This window comes from Diceros bicornis, chromosome 34 (assembly GCF_020826845.1).
Source record: "Diceros bicornis minor isolate mBicDic1 chromosome 34, mDicBic1.mat.cur, whole genome shotgun sequence".
Classification (NCBI taxonomy): Eukaryota; Metazoa; Chordata; class Mammalia; order Perissodactyla; family Rhinocerotidae; genus Diceros; species Diceros bicornis.
The window spans coordinates 21,032,819-21,050,612 of NC_080773.1; the positions used below are offsets into that span (position 1 = coordinate 21,032,819).

The window sequence follows — 17,794 nt, forward strand, 5'->3', positions numbered from 1 at the left end:
ATTTCTTATGAGACATAGCATTTCATTATATGGATATAGGACATTTAACTTATCCCTTCATCAATAGACGGACATTTCTGATGCTTCTACCTTTTGACTCTCGTGAATAATGCTACTATGAACATTTGTGTACAGTGATGGTGTGAACAACTGTTTCAATTCTTTTGGGTATATACCCAGGAGTAGAATTGCTTGATCACATGGTAATTTTATGTTTCACTCACTGAGGAACAGATGAACAGTTTTCCTCAGAGGTTGCACCACTTTACACTCCTACTAGCAAACTGTGAGGGTTGCAATTTCTCCACACCCTTGCTAACACATGTTTTTCCATTTTAAAAAATTATCCCTATTCTAGTGGATGTGAAGTGTTAATTTTTAGTAGTTTTTTTTTCTCAACATATTTAAATTCGCTCTGTAGATCTTTTTTTTTTTGTATTTTTATTTGTTTATTGCAGTAAGATTGGTTTATAACATTGTACTACCATATGATCCAGCTATTCCACTGTTGGGTATTTATCCAAAGAAGTTGAAAACACCAATTTGCAGAGGTACATGCACCCCTGTGTTCATTGCAGCCTTATTCACGATAGCCAAGACTTGGAAGTAACCTAAGTGCCCATCAAGGGACGAATGGATAAAGAAGCTGTGGTATATATACACAATGGAATACTACTCAGCCATAAGAAACGACGAAATCCAGCCATTTGTGACAACATGGATGGACATTGAGGGTATTATGCAAAGTGAAATAAGTCAGAGGGAGAAGGTCAAATACCGTATGATTTCCTTCATTAAGTAGTAGATAATAACAACAATAAACAAACACATAGGGACAGAGATTGGATTGGTGGTTACCAGAGGGGAAGGGGGGAGGGGGGAGGGTGAAAGGGATATTTCGGTACATGTGTGTGGTGATGGGTTGTAATTTCTAGTAGTTTTGATTTGACTTTCCCTTAAAAAATGACTTTGAGTGTCTTTTCACGTGCTTGTTGGACATATCTTCTGTGGAGGATCATGTATTCAAGTCCTTTGCCAATTTTTAAATTGTGTTGTTTGTCTTTTTGTTATTCAGTTGGAGGCATGCTTTACATATTCTGGATACTATATTCTAGATCATTGTTAGATATGTGCTTTGCAAATATTTAATCCTGTTGTGTGGGTTTTATTTTCATTTTCTTCATAGTGTTCTTTGACACACAAAACTTTTAATTTTTTATAAAGTCTCATTTATTGTTTTTTTTTCTTGTGTCTGTGCTTTTGGTGTCATATCTAAGAAAACATTTTCAAATGCAAGATCATGAAGAATTACTCCTATGTTTCCTTCTAAGACTTTTATATCTTTACCTCCTACATTTAGGCCTTTCATCCTCTTGGAGTTAGATTTTGTATATGGTGTGAGGCAGAAGTCCTGCTTCATTCTTCTGTCTGTGGAGATCCATTTGACCCAGTGCCAGGTGTTGCAAACTTTCCCACATTGAATGCTCTAAGCATCCTAATAAAAAACTCAATTGGCCATAAATCTATGGGCTTATTTCTGGAACCTCAATTGCATCCCGTGATCTATATGTCCATCCTTATACCAGTACCATACTGTTTTGATTACTGTAGCTTTGTAGTAAGTTTAAAATCAGGAAGTGTGAGTCTTCCAACTTTGGTCTCTTTTTCAAGATTCTTTTCGCTATTCAGAGTCCCTTGCAATTCCGTGTGAATTTGAGAATGAGCTTAACATTTCTGGAAGAAGAACAAAAAGGCCATTGAGGTTTTTCTAGGGATTGCATTATATCTGCAGATTGGTTTGGGAAGTAATCATCTTAACAATATGAATGGGACTGATTTGGGGATGTGGCTGGGACATTGCTATAGAAGGAGAGGAGGGCAGGAGAACGAAGGGATGGGATGGAGGCAGAGGTTCCCTTGGGGGTGGGGCTGCAGCTGTGATTGGAGATGGGGTTCTACCCTCCTTACCTGGAGGCCACATTGGGGATCACGTCTCTGGGGTTGGCTTTGGTTTACTCGATGGGAAAGTGGCATATTGGGCAGGTCGTTTCACCTCTAGAGAGGAGCTGGGGATGTCAGAGGATCTCCAGTCGTCTTCCTTGGCCTCAGGGGCATTCCTTGGTTCTGGGGCCTTGGCAGGCATCACACAGGGTTTCTGTCACCTGGGAACCTGATATGAGATCCTTGAAGCGCCAGGAGAGGACGGATGCCCCCTTCACCTTCCTTCCCCCAGATGCATCCCTCTCATTCCCTAGTAACAAGGCCACTTTAGCGAAAAGGAAGGCATAGGATACACCTGGAGCCATCCCCACTCTCCCAAATTGAAACAGCTAATAGTGTCTGATCCACGTGATCCTACAAGTCTCCTACTTTCCCCTGGTTCTATCGTACATTTTGAACCCTCCTGAGGGGGCTTGTCAACACCCTGACCTCACACTCTCAGCCCAAGGACCAGAGCCTAGTAGCTGCTCACCTAACCATAGCTGATGCTATTCAAGTGAAAGCCACTACGATGGGCAGTGACCTTTTATTTACAGATTTGGAAATTCTTTTTTTGTTGTTGTTGTGAGGAATATCAGGCTTGATCTAACATCCATGCCAATCCTCCTCTTTTTGCTAAAGAAGATTGGCCCTGGGCTAACATCTGTGCTCATCTTCCTCCATTTTATATGGGATGCCGCCACAGCATGCCCTGACAAGCGGTGCATCGGTATGCGCCCGGGATCCGAACCTGCGAACCCTTGGGTCGTCGAAGCGCAGCGGGCGCACTTAACCGTTGCGCCACAGGGCCACCCTCCGGATTTGTAAATTCTAATTCGAATAAGTTTCCAAAAAGGGAAATTCACCAGGTTTCTGAGATCACTTGTGAAACCAAAACAGGAACTCCAATGTTACAAGAACACGTGTCTATTTCTGTTTCTTCTTTTTAGTCATCACTTACTCAAGGACACACAACTTGCACATCCCAGGCACTGTGGCAGGCTTTGAGAGTCAGTGCTGAGGCTGCCCTGCAAAAGCCACCCTTTTCCTTTGGTTCATGGACACGGGAGGAGAGGAGGGAAGAGAGGAGGAGAGGAGGGGAGATGAGAGGGAAAGTGAGAAAGGGAGGGGAGAGGAGAGGAGCCTACGAATGAGAGAATGGGGGAAGCTTTGTTAGGCCCTGAGTAAACAATCGATGAACTTAGAAGAGGTGACTGATGTGACCAATGTCATTATCACACTTATTTGTTTCATTGACGCTCTGGGCGAAAGTGTTCACAACTATCACAAGACTCTCAAGTGGATCATGACCCCATCAGAGTTAAGACAAGAGGACCATGAAAGGTTTTCACTTGTCCCCTTCAAAGGAATTAATCCTCCTTGGGCTTGAATACGCTTGCTGTGAGGGAGAGGGGGCAGTTTCTCCCTTGACAGAAGCCACTTGGGATCAGAAAGTGATGGAGCTGGTCCCCTGAGGAAGGCTGACAGTGTACTTACTGTCTGTTTTTTTTTCACTTTTTTTTTTTTGTGAGGAAGATCAGCCCTTAGCTAGCATCTGCCAATCCTCCTCTTTTTTTTGCTGAGGAAGATTGGCCCTGGGCTAACATCCATGCCCATCTTTCTCCACTTTGTATGGGACACCGCCACAGCACACAGGTTGCACACAGGTTGAGGTCTTGAGGAAGACAGAGAAGGAGGGGAGGTGGGTGGCAGGACACAGGGTCACAGTGAGTGCACCTTTATTGGAGGGGAGGCAGGGGGGTTTGTGACTGACGGTGGGGTGGGGGAGATACAAGGGCCTCAGTCCCTGTAGTGTGGCCAAGTCTGGATGATGCTGTAGAGCTGGTCACCTGGAGAGAGTGTCTGTTGCACATCCCGGTGTCCTTTGACCTCATAGTCATGCCTCAGGGCTCCCCGGGCCACGCCACAGGCCAGCAGACTCTGGGCTGCCCTGAGGGCTCGTTGCGGAGGCACGCGCTCTGGGGGAGGCAGAGGCAGGAGTGAGGCTGGTGTGTCCTGAGGGGCAGAGGTCGTGTGGGGCAGGGGTTCCCATGGTGCCCTCCCAGCAGGCCTGTTGGGGCCCAGAACCAGCTCTGCCACTCCCTGGCAGTGACTCCACCTCTCTGTGCCTCAGTTTCCTCACTGTGAAAGGAGAGACTCATGGCACCTGCCCACAGGGCTGTGGGATGATAACATGAGTTCCTTTCAGCCAATGTCGGCTGTCAAGGTTCTCACTGATTCCCCTTCACCTGCCCCAAGCCCTCCTGTTCCTACCCGCTGCCACTTATCCAGCACTTCGTAGGTGCCGTGGACTCGCCTAAGAACTTGATACAGAAGAACTAGTCCTCACCAGAACCGTGTGCTTCAAAATGGTCATTGTCCAAAGGAGGACACGAGGGTCAGAAAAGCAGAGTCACTGCCCGAGGTCACAGAGCGTGTAGGTGACAGGGCTTCTGAACCACCATGAACCACTCCCTGCCGTCCCCCATGCCCCATGTCGCTCCTGTCCAGACAGCTGGGCACTCACTTACCCATGTAGTTACCCATGAAGCTGATGCCGATGGAGATGGGGTTCCAGGTGGGACCTGAGTGGGCGCCCCGGGTTTTCCAGCCACGGCCCTCATACACAAGCCCGTCTTCTCCAATCAGGAAGCTGTGGGGGTGGGGAGTTGATGAGTGAGGGAGGGCTTCCCGGGGGAGGACCTCTCTTCTTCCTCCACTCACCCTGCCCCTGTTCCTGCCACTCACACACAATCCCCCGACACCCTCCCTCTTCTTCCCTGATCTTCCACAATAATAGCAATGACAGGGGCCCCTGCCATGTGCCAAGCACAGCTCTACATGCACCTTTTTCCATCTTCACAGCAATCCTGTGAGTCACTACTGTCTCCATTCTGTAGATAATCAGAGAGGAGCAGACACCTGTCCAGGGTCACACAGTGGGTCAGAGGCAGAGCCAGGATTTACACCCAGGTTCCAGTGACCCCCACCCACGTGGTCTGATTTCTTGCTCTCTCCTGCCTCCCTGGAGTATTTGTCCCACACTTGATTTGATGGGTCTCACATGCAGTGCTCTGAGGGAGCACTGTTATCATCTCAGCTTTAAGCTGAGGAAGCAGAGACTTAGAAAGAGAGGTGATTCACCCAAGGTCATGCCCCGGGGACCCCTGCCTCTCAGACTCTCCACCAAGAAGCTCCTCTGCCCTCACCCCAGCCTGCTTCCTGCTTCCTGCTCTGTGCTGGGTACCCTGAGTGACAGGATGGGGACTCAAGGGCTGGCACCACAACCAGACCAGACCCTGGAGCCCCAGCATCTGCCTCTGAGGTTTCCAATCCCGGCAGCAGATCCTTCAGACTCCCTCATCCAGCACGTCTTATTGAGCGAGTCTGACTGGGCACATTGAATTAACCAGGGGATCAGCTTCTGGAGCTGCAGTGTCTGCCTCCTCAGCCCTCTGGCTCACAGCTCACCAAGGATGCACAGAACGTTGGGACTTTCCAACCTTGGGTCCTGAATCTGCCACTTAGGAAGCCAGACGCTCAGAATCCGGCTCTGAAGAGACTAGAAATACCATAGCGATGCCGGCCCCAGGACTGGGTGGTTATGGCCCTGCCACAGCCCCAGCCCCTGGAAGGCAAGTGGTGCTCCCTGTGCATTTGTCACACGGAGGCATCTGACTGAAACCTCAGCCACCACGACCAGGGGGGTACAGTCAGGAGCCCATTGTACAGGGGAAGAAACTGAGGCTCAGAGAGAGAAGGCGACGTGACAAGGAAGGGGGATTCAGAACGTTTGAATCAGACTCTGAGTCCTAAAATCTGAGAAGCCAACTTCTCTGCTTCTGTAAGAGGATTCAGGCCAGAGGCTGGGGACCAGGCTCTGGTCTTCTGACTTCATGGAAACACTTAGATGGAGCACCCACCTCTTGGAAACAAAATCTGGAAGTTGGAGCCTTTGAATTGTAAGATCTTGAGCCTGAAGAGCTGGGGACACCCTTGGAGGCATCTAGATTTCTCTCAGTGAGGTCCTCAGATTCCCCGGCCTCCCCCAGCCCCACTGAAGCAGTCTCTAAGGGAGGGACCTGGGGACCTGCATCTCCAGGAAGGCGATGCTGGTGCTTCCTGAGCTCTGAGAACCTGTGGGGTTCAAACGCTCTCTTGCTGTGGAAACCCTTGTGCTGGAGCCAAGCCTGTTACCCTGGGCAGGGTGCTGGTGGGCATGGGCCCCAGAGGCAGATCTGAGTGTCCCCGACCCTGTTTCTGCCCTTGACCCCTCGAGTCTGTCCTCCCCACAGCAGCCAGAGGGAGCTCCTTACACTAAGCAGGCTCCCATCCCTCCCGAGGCTCCCGTCCTCCTCGGAGCAGAGCCACCGTCGTCAATGGGGCCCACAGGCCCTGTGCCCTCCGCCCCCTCCTCCTCATTTCCTCATTCCTCCCAGCCACCTCCAGCCACCCCGACCTCTGTCCTTCAGGGTGACGCGCTCACTCGGCCTCAGAGCCTTTACTCCGCTCTTCCCCCAGCTCACTCACTCTTCCCTCAGCTCCCCCGTCCCAGAGCCACCTCAGCCACTCTTCCTTTTTGTTGTCACTTCTGTCACCATGTGAATTCATCTGCGTGACTTTGCTTGTTTCTCCCTGCTGGTCTTTAAATCCCCTTGGGCTACACTCCGTCAGTTCAAGGCTGTGTCCCTATCCTGGCATCCGGCACACGGCCTGACACATAGCAGGTGCCTAATGGCCATAGTCCCTGCATTTGGGGGCTCTGACTATGTGCCAGACAGTGTCCTGAGAGCCTGACCTGTATTGGCTGGTTAGTGACCAAGTGGGCACAATCCCGTTGACTGTGCAGAGGAGGAAGAAGAGACTGAAGCTGAGAGGGTGAGTGACCTGCCCCGGGTCTCGGCCACCGTGAGCAGAGCTGGGACAGGAGCTCCGCCCTGAGCTTCACCAGCCTGTGTCTGCCTCCTAACAAAGCACAGACTTTCTGAGGGGACCCCAGGGTTGAGGACACCGTGGTGCGTGTTGACAAAGTCTGTCCCTTCCCCCTGGCGCAGAGCTTGGACGTCAGCCCTTTCCCCTCGTTCTGACATCTTTATGCTGCCAGCACACACCCAGCACTCCGTGGTGACCTTGGAGATACCAAGATGCCCAGGGTTGTCAGCCAGTCGGCTCAGCACCGGGTCCCACTGCCCCCCCCCAGGCCTGCGCACCTTTCCCTCCTCCAGCCCCGGCTCCACCTGTGCCCCCTCCGCACTCACTTGTAGCCCACGTCGCACCAGCCCAGGTTCCGCATGTGGTAACTCTGCACGACCTGGACCTGCCTCACGCAGGAGGCAGGGGTGTCTCAGGGCTGCCCGCTGTGTGTGACACCACCACGTGCAGTTTTCCCCACCTGCATAATGGGGGGGATAATGTACAGTCCCTAACTCCTAGGAAGGTTGTGGGATTAAATGGGTTGACAAGGGTGGAGCCCTTAGATGTCTGCCTCTACTGCCCCACAAGCGCCACTGGGACTGGAGCTCACATCTGCCCTTGGTAGTAAGCCACGTGCTTATGTGGGGCCACTGGCAGCTCCACTGTGCACAGGAGGGAACCTGACCTCCAGAGAGGAACAGCCATTTGCCCACGGCCACCCGGTGGCTAGGGATCCACTGCTAGGGAAGAAGGCTTTCCTGGGGCCTCTGCCCTGCCCAGGCCCCCGTTCCCACTCCCTCCCAGAGCGCCTGGTGAGTTCAGGGCCGACTGCCTGGGTTGTTCTTCCTCCTTTCCTTCTACTTTAGTGGATTCAAAAAATTACATAAGAAACACATGCCAGCTGTAAGTAGTTGAACTGATAGGAATGTCAATCACCAGTGTCCCTCCAGCTCCGCCCACCTGAGGTCCCCAGTGAGACCAGTGTGGGGTGTTTTCTCCCACCATATTCCCCATGCTCAGGTGGATCATGCTTACACTCATGACGTCATCGAATAGCGCACCAGGCAGCTCTAAGCTCTTTCCATGAATTATCTTGTCACCTGCTCCCAACAGGTTTGTGAGGTGGGTGTTATTATTAACTTCCTTTCATAGTAGAGGAAACTGAGGCCTGGAGGTGTTACCACATCCAGGGGGAAGATGGTGATGTCGGGGATTAGCCACAGGATTCCTGGCTCCAGAGATGAAGTTCTAAACCGTATTCTGCTTTCCACAAACATACATAAAGGCTAGTTCTTAAAAATAATAAAATAAGAGTGATGTCAGCATCATGGCGGAGTGAGCTTCCCCCACTGAACTCTTCCCCTCTAAGACACAATGAAAAGGACACTCATATTCCAACAGAATCTATTCATACAACACAGGGGACGTCTGAGGCACCCAGGCAGCCATACACCCGAGGACAGAGGTGCTGGAATCCCCAGAGGAAGTGGAAGGAGGTAAGGGGAGCTCCCTCCCCTCCCCAAGGACTGCGACCCAGAGACTGAGACCACGCAGCTCTCAGAGGAGGAGGGGCGGCTCGCGGTGTGAAAACCAGTGCTCTCCAAGACCCCTCACAGCCTGTGGGGATCCCCTACAGAGGGAGCGGAACTGCTGCAAGGGTACTTTCAACAAGCTAGCCCCTCAAGAGAGCAGAGAGCGTCAGCCAGGCGAGAAAACTCTGAGATTGGGGATGTGAAAGTAAGCGGTCATGCTTCACTCTGCCACACCTCAACCAAGAATACTGTATCCAGTGAAAATATCCTTCAGACGTGATGGAGAAATAACAACTATCCCAGATAAACAAAAGCTAGGGGAGTTCATGGCCACAAGACCACCATTACAAGAAGTGCTCAAGAAGGCCCTCATGCCTGGGAAAAAAGAGAAAGGGGATTCAAAGTTTTGAACAAGGAGGAAAATAGGTCGACAAAACCAGAAAAAAATTGCAGCTCTCTATCAGAGAAAGTGACGCGTATAAAAAAGAAACAGAAGTAGACACGCTTCCTAGTAATACTGGAACTCCTGTCTTGGTTTCATGAGTGACCCCAGAAACCCATCACAATTGCTTTCACCTGAATAGCATCAGCCTTGGTTAGGTGAGCGGGTACTAAGCTCTGGTCCTCGGGCTGGGGGTGTGAGGTCAGGGTGTTGACGAGCCCCCTCAGGAGGGTTCGAAATGTAGAACAGAACACGGGGAAAGTAGAAGACTTATAGGATCACGTGGGTCAGACATTATTAGCTGTTTCAATTTGGGGGAGTGGGAATGGCTCCAAGGTTATCCTATGCCTTCCTTTTTACTAAAGTGGCCTTATCACTGGGGAATGAGAGGGATGCATCTGGGGGAAGGAAGGGGAAGGGAGCATCCACCCTCTCCTGGCTCTTAAAGGATCTGACATCATGTTCCCAGGTGACAGATACCCTGTGTGATGCCTGCCAAGGCCCCAGGACAAAGCAATGCCCCTGAGGCCAGGGAAGAGGACTGGAGATGCTCTGACATCTGCTGCTCCTCTCTAGAGGTGAAAGGACCTGCCGAATCTGCCGCTTTCCATCTACTGAACCAAAGCCAACCCCAGAGACGGGATCCCCAATGCAACCTCCAGGTAAGGAGGGCAGAACCCCATCTCCAATCACAGCTGCAGCCCCACCCCCAAGGGAACCTCAGCCTCCATCCCATCCCTTTCCTCTCCCGCCCACCTCTCCTTCCATAGCAATGTCCCAACCACATCCCGAATCAGTCCCATTTATATTGGTAGGATGATTACTTCCGAAAGCAATCTACAGATTCAATGCAATCCCTAGGAAAACCTCAATGGCCTTTTTGTTCTTCGTCTTCCAGAAATGTAAGAACTCATTCTCAAATTTATCTGGAATTGCAAGGGACTCTGAATAGCTAAAACTATCTTGAAAAAGAAGAACAAAGTTGGAAGACTCACACTTGCTGATTTTAAACTTACTATAAAGTTACAGTAATCAAAACAGTATGGTACTGGCATAAGGATGGACATATAGATCAATGGGATGGAATTGAGGATCCAGAAATAAGCCCATAGATTTATGGCCAATTGAGTTTTTTATTAGGATGCTTAGAGCATTCAATGTGGAAAGAAGTTTTCTGCATGTGGCACTGGGTCAAATGGACATCCACAGGCAGAAGAATGAAGCGGGACCTCTGCCTCACACCATATACAGAAACTACCTCCAAGTGCATGAAAGGCCTAAATGTAGGAGGTAAAGATATAAAAGTCTTAGAAGAAAACATAGGAGTAATTCTTCATGATCTTGCATTTGAAAATGTTTTCTTAAATATGACACCAAAAGCACAGACACAAGAAAAAAAATGAATGAGACTTTATAAAAATTAAAAGTTTTGTGTGTCAAAGAACACTATGAAGAAAATGAAAATAAAACCCACAAAACAGGACTAAATATTTGCAAGGCACATATCTAACAATGATCTAGAATATAGTATCCAGAATATGTAAAGCACGCCTCCAACTGAATAACAAAAAGACAAACATCACAATTTAAAAATTGGCAAAGGACTTGAATACATGATCCTCCACAGAAGATATGTCCAACAAGCACGTGAAAAGACACTCAAAGTCATTTTTTAAGGGAAATTCAAATCAAAACTACTAAAAATTAACACTTCACATCCACTAGAGTGGTGATAATTTTTTATAATGGAAAAAAATGTGGAAGCAAGGGTGTGGAGAAATTGCAACCCTCACAGTTTGCTAGCAGGAGTGTAAAGTGGTGCAACCACTGAGGAAAACTGTTCATCTGTTCCTCAGTGAGTGAAACATAAAATTACCATGTGATCAAGCAATTCTACTCCTGGGTATATACCCAAAAGAATTGAAGCAGTTGTTCAAACCATCACTGTACACAAATGTTCATAGTAGCATTATACAGAAGAGTGAAAAGGTAGAAGCATCAGAAATGTCCATCTATGGATGAAGGGATAAGTTAAATGTGCTATATCCATATAATAAACTGCTATTTCTCATAAGAAATGAAGTACAGATACATTACAACATGGACGAATCTTGAAAATATCGTGATAAGTGAAAGAAGCCAGACACAAAGAACCACATATTGTATCCTTCTATTTATATCAAAAATCCCTAGGTAAATGCATTGAGACAGAAAGCAGATTAGTGGTTTCCAGGGGCTGGGAGGAGGGTGGAATGGGCAGGGATTGCTTAATGAGTATGGGGTTTTCTTTAGGGCTGATGAGAATATTCTGGTGATGGTTACACAACATCTTGAATATACTAAATGCCACTGAACTGTACAATTTACAATGGCTAAAATGATAAATTTTATGTTATGTGTATTTTACCACACACGTAAAAAAGAGTAAAAACATTTTAATGGGGTTGGGGGGTGGTGTCCAGAGAGCAGAAGGAACTGTCCACACCACTGGTGCTGACCCACTCGGTCTGTTTCATTACTTCTGTTGCTGGAATGAGATTGTCCAGGAGTATCTTCACTTTATAGTGGGATTCTGACTCCCATCTGCTCGTGCAGAGTGGAGGCTGGTCTGGTTCAACTAAATCTAAATCCCTGGATCTATTCAGTCCTGAAACAACCTGTTCCCTTCTCATTGATGATCAAAATCTACAACTGGGCCTGATTCTCAAGTGTCTTTCTTGACAGCAAAGCCCCAAAGAGCTGTGATAAGTGCTCAGCAGAAGACGTGCAAGGTGCTGTCAGGATGTAATGGGGTGAGTGACCTCAGCCTCAGGGCTCAGAGATGTTTTGGGGAGGGTGACATTTAAACTGGAAGCTGGAGAGTGAATAGAATGCATGTGAAGAGAGTGAGGAGAGAGTCAGACAAGAACTGTCATGCATGAACCCTGGAACATGTGGATGTGGGGGGACCACAGACCCTGAGTTTGAGGTGCAGAAAGTGGGGAGAGTGTGGAGCCTGCACCTAGGGACCGTGGAGGTTGAGCCATGGAAGACCTTTTGGGTTGCAATAAGGATTTGCAATCAGTCGAGGGTGATGGGGAGCCACGAAGGGTTTACAGGACACTTGGCATCCATCCCACCCACTCAGGGCCTCCCTGTCTGTAGAGGCTGCACAGCCTCAGACGGCCTTTCCCAGATGGCCTTGCAGCTGGGGTTCCGGAGGCCTTTGAAGCTCTGAGCAGCACAGCCATGGAGTCACCAGGTGTTTCCCCAGCAGCAACCACATGTCGAGGCAATAGCTTCGAGGTGCCAGGAGGCTGCTGGGGCTGCAGCAGTGATGTTCAGATCCCTGAGTCACACAGCAGTGCTGGTCTGGGCATCATTCCTGGAGGCCAAGCCTAGAGCCTGCTCCTCCAGCCCCTCCTCTGACAAGTTGGCTCTTAACTCACTGTTTTACTCAGAGGATCCAGTCAGAGCTGGAATTGGGCCAGACCATCCATCCTTTGGTCACTAGAAGTCCTTTTACAAGGAGCAGAGTTCAGTTCCTGAATCCCGATAATGCCATTGGAGCAGAGGAGTGGCAATATCCTCCTCCTGAGCCAGCAGAGGAGGAGCCTCTGGCTCTAGGGAGCCCCAGCCCCTCCTCCTGCATACCTGACATTCTCTCTGTACACGTGAAAGTCCACTGCATTCCTGCCTGTCTCCTGGGAGGGGCTCCCTGAGGCCAGATGGAAATAACACCCAGATGCTGACAGGAGGGATATTCAGCCAATTTATTCCCAGGGAGAAGGAGAAGCCATTGGGGAATCTGGCAAGAGCAGGAAATGCCAGGTCCTCCTGGGTTTCCCATCCAGGAGCCCAGCTCTGCCAGCCCCAACCAGGAGCCATGGGAACGGGCAAGCCGGGTCTTGTCCAGGGGAGTCTGAGAGCAGAGCCTGGCTGTCCTTCCTGGAGGGGCTGGGCAGCGGGGGTCAGAGGCCCCTGGGCTGGGATTCAGGAGTCCTGGGCTCTGCTCCAGCCTGTGTCACTGACCCGCAGGAGGACCTTGGGTCAGTGTGCTGCTTGGATCCAGGGAACAGGAGGAGAGAATAAAACAAATGGCTGTTGGGGATCTTAGACTTACTGCCAAGAGAGCCAGAACCTTCTTCACCCATAAGGAGAAACACAGTCCCAACGCCTAACGACAGCTTCTACCAAGTCAGGCCGGGTCCTCCCTCACAGATCCAGGCTCTCACACAGAAGACAGAGCTGTCCCCACACAGTGAGGTCCCACGGTGGACACCACAGGGTGGGGGTCTCTGACGGAGCTGGTGGGGGGATTAGATGGCACCGTGTGCAAAGGCTTTTGTGACAACTTGAGAAGGGGCAGAAGCAGGATGCAAGCCCAGGGCTGTCTGACCCCAAAGCCTCAATGGTGTGGAGTGAGTTGCTCTCAGTGTCCACTCATCTCAGGACCAGCCACTGCCCTCCCATCAGCACAGACACCCCTGCCCTGTCCTGAACTCCCTCTACCTTCGTCCCCTTTGATCACTCAGCTCCCTTGACAGACGAGGCTCCAGGCCCAGGAGTGTGGGCTGGGCTCGTTCCTCCTCAGAGACAAACCTCCACCCCTGCCCTGGGGAATGTGCTTTCTCCCTCACCTGGCTGGTGTCCAGGCGTCTACTGCACCCCAGATTTTGGCAGAGGCAACCAGGCCTGTGTCCTGGCCTGCCCGGACTCATCCCAGAAAGTGAATGAAATCAAGGTCGTGAGAGATGAGCCCTGAACTGGAAAACATGACGAGGCAGCTGAGTCTGTGGCAGTCAGCAAAGAGGGGACCAGCCCTGCCTGGAGCCTTCCCCATTCACGAGTTTTCTAATCAATAGATAAGTATTACATCATTACGTGGCTTCCAACAGTGTGGAAGGGAAGTTTCCATAAACAACATTTGACAAGATTCTGCACAGCACACAGTAATCCGTTTCCTGATCTATGTTTTTCAATTAAAAAAACATTATAGTTTATGAGCAATTCAAGTAGTTACATAACCTGCTAAAATGGTGCAATCCACTGTCTGGGAAACACTGCTCTGCTGTGCAGCTGCAAGAGAAGATGGCCAGAACACAGGGGAGACGTGAGGCTGGGAGGGGAGCTGCTGTCCCCCTGCCCCATGGGAGAGAGAGGATATTTGGGACTCTGGTAATTGCAGAAATAGTTCTGCTATGACAGGATCTTCCCTGGTCTCCTGTTCCAAGCTCAGCCTACTATTCACCCTCCTCACAGCACACAGATGCAGGGATGTTCACAAACACAAATCTTAACTCTCCTCCCTGGTCAGGACCTAGCCATGGTGCCCAGTGCACTGAGAGTGAAGTCCTGAGTCCTCCCCAAGGCTCACAAGGGACTGATCCTGCAGCCCTACCAGCCCCCCTCTCTCTGTCCTGACCTCCACCCTCTCTGGGCTTAGCCTTGAAATCTTAGCTCAGACATCCCCTCGTCCAGGAAGCTCTCCCTGAACTCCCAAGATGAGTGATGACCCCTATCCCAGGTCCCACAGCTCATGGGTTTTCCAAACCCAAACCTGACCTCTCTGAGTCATCATGGTCGGTGGGTGGCTTGTGGCCCCCAACCATGGGACAGGACCTGCTACTGAGTCATCACTGTGTCCTCGGGGTCATCTGGCACAGGGCTGGGCACACAGCTCATCCTCAGCTACTATGTATTGCCAGGCCCTTCCTTGTGTCATCTCTGTTAGACCACAAGACAACGGGTCAGCTGGTCCAGGTTGTTGCCATTTTACGGGGAAGGAAACTGAGGCTCAGAGAGGCAAAGTCACCTCCTCAGGTTCACTCTGGGAAAGACAGCATTGAGGGCACCAGTGCCAACCCCGACAGAACCCTAGAGCTGGGCTGTGATGACATCTCTGTCCCCAACAAGGAGAGACCAGAGCTTGCACCGAGGACACCCCCACAGCTGACCTGGATGTTTCCCTGAATCCCCCACTTCTACTAGGTTTGGACACTGATGCGGTTCCCCCCTCACAGTGAAGGACACGCTCCGTTCCTCTTTCACTGGGTCCTCACCCTGGTTTCTGTCTGGAGCGGGTGCATGTCATGGAGGAGCCGAGTCTGGGCCTGGGCTCCAGGTGGAGGGGCATCTGGGGAGCTAGTGTGGAGGTTCCCTCAGAGGAGCAGAGTCGCAGAAGGCAGGATCTTTCCAAACACAGGGAGGCGGGTAGAGAAACACGGCTGCCCACATGAGGGACAGGTCGCCCTTCCCAGGCTCTGGAGAGAACCTTGTCCGTGCTGGGTGGTCTCTGTGCCCCTGAGGGATGGAGTCCTGGAGGAGCTGGGGGAGGGGCTTCCCCATCCTCACTGCACGGGGTGACCTGGACCCACAGAACTGACACCACAGTGTCCCTCAGGGAAGGACTCCAAGATGGCTCTTCTCAGGGGAAATTCCATCCATCTCCCTCTGAACGCCCACGGTAAGGAGTAAAGCCTTTGGAATCTACTGATGGTAGTGGAATTTCTCCTACAGAACTTCACAGACAAGTAATATTGATAATGAGATTGGTGACAGCAGCCAAACTCAAATGGATTATCTTACCATTCTCTCTCTTTCTCTCATGAACTCAGTGAACATTGTGACTTCTGAGTGTCCTCTTCCCACCCCTCCCCCATGTCTGACACAAAGCCTGGGGCACACGAGGTGCCAAGTGGACAGGTGCTCCTGAGGAAATGACCATTAGTGGAGAGACAGAGAAGGAGGTAGGGAGAGCGCCCTGGGGGCTGTGGGTCCCAGGGGTCCTCCAGGGCCTTTTTCACGTTCATTCATGAACCACCTCAGCGTCCTCGCCACACATGCCCCTGTTCCCCAACCTTGTTCAACCTGGAATTTTCAAATGTGTAAAAACTAGTCTCTCACCTGAATGCTGTGAGATGGCGTTTAGTGAGCCCTGGGCTGGGGCTGTGAGGTCAGGGAGCTGATTGACCCCCCGGGAGGATGTGAGGGGTTAGGATTCCAGGAGAGTGGGAATGAGGCCATCCCGCTGGGCATTAGAGGGAGGCATTTGGGGGTAAGAATGTGTGTGGGGCACCTGCTCCTGCCCCAGGGCCCAGCGTGTCTCTGCAGGCCAGGCAGGGGATCTGATGATATCAATAGCTTTTCAGGAGAAATAAAAGCACCTGCTGAGGTCCGCTGATCCTGTCTCTACTCCACTGCATTCGCCCCAGAGCCATAGCTCCCCGATGCTGCATCCTGGGTAAGGAGGATCCAACCCGAATTCCCCTCACCTTCCACAGGCCCAGGTGTCCACAAGACACTTGGACACAGGTGACTGGATTCCACCCTAGACTGCTCCCAGTCTTTCCCCGTGCCTCATACAGGACAGACACCCCCTCAGACCTTCCCCTGCCCCAGGCTGGGCCCCCCGAGGTGGACCCCTGGCTGCCCTGTCAGCCCCACCTCATCCCTTTGCTCTCCCACAGCTGTCTGGGCCTCTCTCTGCATCCTCTGCTCACATGGAGCCCCAGGTGAGGCCAGTCGAGAAACTCAGAGTTGGGGTGCGGCTCCCAGAGGGCGCCAGGCTGGGAACCCCTGCCCTGCTGCCTGGTCACACCAGCTCCATCTCTTCCAGTATCCCCCACAGGCGCTCACCTGATGCTGTCCCAGCTGCACATGACCTGTGGGGACAAGTTCCATGACCCCTGCAGCACTGTTGCTATGACGATGCTGTGGTGCCCTTGGGCAGGACCCGGAAGTGTGGCAACTGCACCTTCAGGGTCTGCTTCCAGCATTGCTATCCCCGGTCACTCAGACGCCAGGAGTCCTTCCTGGTGAAGCTGAAAGGCCAGAGTTGTTCCTTGGCCCTGCCCCCGGATGACAGGGTTTCTCGCAGTTGAGGTCCTGTCCCCTCCATGGGATTGAGGGATGCAGGGGAGTGGGAGTCTCAGGATGGCTACTCCGTTCCTAATGCCGCCCCCTGGCCCCGTCACCTGCTCCACTCCATCTACCTCTCCCTTTTTCTCGCCTTGTTTCTCTCTCCCTTTGTGTTTATTTCTCTCTGCCTCTTTGCGGCCCTTCTGTCTCTCTCTTTTCCACTCCTCTGCCATGTTCTGTGCGTCCCTCCATCTCTGTCCACCTCTCTCTTGCTCACTCTCTCTCTCTGTCTCTCTCTTCAGTGTCGGCTGACAGAGGACCCGATGACCAGATGACTGCTGGATTCTGCTTCCTGGAGGAGCCTGGCGAGATGGGCCTGGTGTGGACTTAGATCTGGGACGTGGAGTGGGTATTTGGGGACAGGAGACACTCAGACTCAATCCTCCCTTCTCATTCTTTCTCCTCTTTAACACTCAGCCTGAATCTGCCCGTTAATACTCAGGGTGACTAATACTCAGGTGAGGAATAAATCTTATTCTTCAAAATTCTCTGATGGTTGTTGCTGAGGTGGGTCCTGTGATTGTAATAAGAACCACAAGGGCCAGTCAAGCCACATCATTGGCTCTGGTTGGGGAAATGTCTGTGGACTCACCACAAGTAATATGGACCCAGGCGAGTGTCTCAGGCATTCCTGCCCCACGGCATCACTATCAATAGTCTGAGACCCACACAACACCCATTCATCAGTTGATAGACATTGGGTTGTTTCCATTTTGGGGCTATTATGAATAATTCTGCTGAGTATTCTTGTACAAGTGGTTGTGGAGAGGTATTTCATTGTGGATTTGATTTGCATTTCCCTAACGTCTAAACATGTTGATTATCTTGTCATGGGTTTATTGGCTCTGTGTGTGTCACATTAGGGGAAATGTCTTTAAATCCTTTGTCCATTTTTTAATTGATTTTGGCTTTTTATAGTTGACCAGTAAGAGTTTTTATTATATTCTAGACACAATTCCCTCATCAGGTGTATGATTTGCAAATATTTTGTTTCACTTTGATGACTTTTCACTCTCTTGATGGTGTT

General features: G+C 50.8%; 1 protein-coding gene and 1 pseudogene across 1 annotated transcript in view; one reads left to right on the forward strand and one right to left on the reverse strand.

Annotated features, from left to right (window-relative positions):
- LOC131397039 (MHC class I-like protein MILL2) overlaps nt 1-17,794 on the forward strand; it is a 313,559-nt gene that overhangs the window by 277,001 nt on the left and 18,764 nt on the right. The window lies entirely within an intron of this gene.
- On the reverse strand, nt 3,781-16,625 carry LOC131397615 (peptidoglycan recognition protein 1-like; annotated as a pseudogene).